Here is a 3,769-nt window from a genome sequence, read left to right as displayed (position 1 = left end):
CGGACGCGCAAGGGTGCCGCACGACTTAGGCAAAACCAGCTAAGTCCGTGTCATATGGTATCAGAGCGGGACAAGCACTCATAGAAACACTTGACATGCAAACGTGGGGGACCTAGCGGGGCTGCGTTGAGGGCAGTCAGAAACGCGCGACCGTTTGAGGGAAAACGGGCATGGAGATGTAGGGAAAAGAGTCGCTCAGAGGAGCGGGCATCTGAAATTGGCATTCAGAGGATTGGCCAACCCTTCGCGCAAGAGGCACCACGAGAACAGGCAAGCTTGGAAAAATTTGGAGCGCACAAAGGTTGGGATGGCTGAGTTTGAGCTACGGCTCAACGTTGACAACTATACTTGATGGTGCTCTAGGCAAGCGAGGCGCTTGGCAAGAATGAGACCATGCAAGGTGGAATGAGTTGTGCAACGACCAAAAGAGTTGTGCAAAGCTCACAGAGGTGAGGGGAATTGCTAACTCGAAGAATTTGGTACTCATGCATGGGCTTGTATGCGGACGACGGAATGTTCGTGGCCATCCCAAGGCGACCGAGACTCGGCGCCATGGAGCATTGAAACATTCTCTTTGGCAAGCGAAGGATACGTCCGTAGGAGGCTGAAGTGTGCAATGAGTTCAGCATGTTGCTAGGCCTTGAGGGGTACAGTGGGGGCTGTATTGACGTGGAGTCGCAATCTAGCAAGTGCGTTTGCAAGAGGCAGAACAATGCACAGTTTGTTCAGCAGATCGGAGTAGTCCAAGGGGATGGTGGTCTCCGAAACGAAGAGAGATGTTGCTCCAACGGGACAGTTATCCAGGAGGGATAAGTCTCGGCTCTCCAGAGGGAGAATCATGTGAGACGGACTTCACATGTTGAGGAGGAGTACCTCACAAACAACAACTCCACGAAGCTCAATGGACCGAGCAAGCAGCGAGGAGTTGTCACATGATCTCGCTCGAGAGAATGCATGGGTGGATGCATTGCGAGATCAAGTGGGGGAGCGACCTGAAGCAACTTAAATGAAGGCACACTTAGAGTCGATATGGAGATCGGACTCAAGGGAGGGCTGACCCGTGGAATGGTGGGCGCAAGGGCCACCATCGACTCAATGCAAAAAACGAGGAGCGGAGCAACTGGGGTGTAACTTGGCGAAGTACCCAAGCCGCATGAAGGGAGCCAGCATAGAAGTTGGAACATGGAGCAGAGGCACAGCGCTTTCCCTAGACAGAGGTCAAGGACATGAACTCTTGCAGAGGCAGGAGTAGAATCATGCTGTTCCATGGGTCCTTCATTCTGACAGAGCGAACTCATCTTGCATGGTGCCAAAGACGAAGGGAGCTTCGGGGCACATGCACCTTATCTCGGAAGAGCATTTGATGGAGGAACTAAGGCGACTCAATTTGCGGAGGCGGAGTTGAGTTCAGAAGGCCTTAGCACGGGGCAAGAGGACGCAGAGGCGGGTACTCTTGAAGAATATGCCACAGTGTTGTCATTCAAGTTGCCATGAGGGAAGCGGTGCGCAGTGGAGATTGTGCTGGTAGGGGCAGAGGCCCAGGATCCAGGCAATGGTGCACAATTTACAGCGAAGTCGGTGGACTTCGGGAGCTTCTAGGCGACGGACTGTCCTAGAGCGGTGCTTCATCTAGGTGTGGCCCAAGAGTGGGTGGATGAAGGTCGATTGCCAAAGGAGCGAACAAAATCGAAGGTGGAGGAGACCCTGCGATGTATTGGCAGAGGCCACACATGGAGGGTTCACAATTCGAGTTTATTCCACAAGGATCAGAATGCAATGGAGATGTCACCAGGAGGCGACATGGTGCAGCGGATCGTGGTGGGACAGTTCATGGCAATGCGATACACACGACAGAGTCCCGTGAGGGATGAGATCATATGGAGGTATGATCAGGAGCTACTGGGAGCTCCGCTTCGGTGAACAACACGACGGCAAGAAGGGCTATGGATTCAAGGAGTGAAGGCCATGGTACCGCAGAGGCGGGTCTTCCGTGCGTGCATCGAACTTTGCATCGGACGAAAACCTTGGTCATCAGCATATGGGGGCTGTGTTCCACTAAGGGAAAAGTTCGAATGCAAGTACCAGTGAGTTCCATGGGAGGGACTTGATCATGCAGAGGTATGATCGAAGCAGCTGGAGAGTTGGACTGCTCCAGAGCTCATATTCGCTTAAGGGAGCCCGACAGGTCAGAGGACAAGGTCGAGTAAGCGAACGTTGCTACCAAGGAAGCTAAGGAGAACAGAATCGGTGCAAACCCTACAATGTGATGGCAGAGGCCATGCATGGGAGTTGCAGTCTGTCTTTCCATCGACCAAACAGACTGCTTGGAGAACAGAGATGTGTTGAAGCAGGAGGTCGAAAGGGGCGAGGAAGCGACGACAAGTCCAGAGGGACTTAGCTACCCAAAATCAAGCAATCAGTGAGAATGGAGGTGGACTCAGAGGAGTGTCACGAAGGCATATCTACTGATTGTGAAGAAAGGGGATGTAGATGCGAGGCGACGGATAGTAGGGCCATGGGCATGGCAGCGCCATGGTACCGCAGAGGCGGGACTTCCATCAAAGTCATTGATCCCTTGCTCTCACGGAGGGAGAGCGCTTGGTCGTGAAAGGGGCCGAGGAGGTGGAGCATGCAGAGGCAATCTCCAAGTACCGAGACAAGGCTGAAGGGCAGAGGCCAAGAAACTTCGTAAGACCGGTGTCAACAAGTTTCTCATCAAGATAGCCGTAAGTGAAGGACTTCGGGTCATGCAAGAGTGCACGACCAAGGAACGAAGCAAGCAGTACGCGGTGCTGTACCTTTGCTACTCAGTGTAGTAGGCGGCAGGGTTGATGGAGAAGACGGTATAATCCCAGAGGCGACCTCATCTATCAGAGAATTACTCCAAGTTGGGGTGAAAACTTCCTGCATTCCAGAAGTTCAATGGCATTGAGAAGGTGAATCACAGTAGCTAACTCAACGCAAGGAGTGCAAACACTTCAAGTGCTTCAGAAGTGTGAGCAAAGAGCAGGCGAAGGCCAGTAACCAGCTCGATGCATGAAGTACAACCTCGAGGAGGCGGGCGAAGTCAAGTAACCTTTGCCTTCTCAACTCTTAAGAGAATGGGCGAAACCGAGTACCCCAGTTCTCTTATCTATCCAGCAGAGGAGCTCTGCACAAGTTCAAAGACCCTTCGAAGAGAATGGAAGACAACAGTTGTCAAATCCTCACCAACGGTGATCAGTGCTACTGAGAGTAGATTGTCCGCTTCATTTCCCAACGAAATGCCAATCGAAAGCGGAAGTGATGCGAACCTACTTGGATGTGACAACTAACTGAAAGAAGAGTCAATGAGCATATGTTGTGGAGGAAGGACCCAAAACATCAGAAGTTTGCGAGGCGATGCTCGTTAAAGCTCCAACAAGCATCCACCCAGTTCAAGCAGCATGTGGAATTTTTGAGAGACTGGCGCAGTAAGGATGGTCTTTTCCTTCATTTTGGTGGATCCGCAGGAATCAACGAGGATCAACACAACTCAGCCAACCCCACACCAGAGTCAGAGTCATTGGCGAGTTGAAGCAGCATGGCGGATCAAAGGTTCGACTACTCAAAAACAGCAGCGGAGAGCAGCTGGGAGCCAGGAGGCGCATTGCAGCTGGAGCAGAAGATTGAAGACTCAGCAAAGGCGAAGAGTTGCAGTGTTCACAAAGGCTTCGACGAGGACGTCGAAGGGATAAGTGGGGGAGAATGTCACGGACAAACTTCTAAACAAGGTGTTGGATGTAATGAT

Source organism: Musa acuminata, unplaced genomic scaffold (assembly GCF_036884655.1).
Source record: "Musa acuminata AAA Group cultivar baxijiao unplaced genomic scaffold, Cavendish_Baxijiao_AAA HiC_scaffold_110, whole genome shotgun sequence".
Taxonomy (NCBI): Eukaryota; Viridiplantae; Streptophyta; class Magnoliopsida; order Zingiberales; family Musaceae; genus Musa; species Musa acuminata.
The sequence above is the reverse complement of the archived record's forward strand: the minus strand, read 5'-3'. Positions refer to the sequence as shown.